The sequence below is a fragment of the Coturnix japonica genome, chromosome 1 (assembly GCF_001577835.2).
Source record: "Coturnix japonica isolate 7356 chromosome 1, Coturnix japonica 2.1, whole genome shotgun sequence".
Lineage (NCBI taxonomy): Eukaryota > Metazoa > Chordata > Aves > Galliformes > Phasianidae > Coturnix > Coturnix japonica.
Genome location: NC_029516.1, coordinates 116,401,566 through 116,401,913, shown reverse-complemented (window position 1 = coordinate 116,401,913; position 348 = coordinate 116,401,566).

The window sequence follows — 348 nt, the reverse complement described above, 5'->3', positions numbered from 1 at the left end:
GTGGCTAAGCATTTTTTTTTTTCCCTTTTAAGCAGCTGTTCATTATTTTGTCAGAAGTTTATTTTTGAGGAATCACAGTAACTGCTCCAATACTTGGAAAAATAAATAATATATTAAAAAAAAAAAAGAATCAGAGGAGATGTAGTAAACACTGTGCAAACAAGACTGAGTTAGATAATACTTGTTGCAGGTAACCTCACCACTGAAAGCACCAGTACTGGTGTCAGATGAGACATCTGTGGCACTGTACAGAGATGTATCTCCACATCAGGATGAGAAATTACTGTTAATTTTGGTGTCTATCTAAGTCTGAGCTTGTAAGCAGGGAGAGGAAAGATGCTGTTCTAA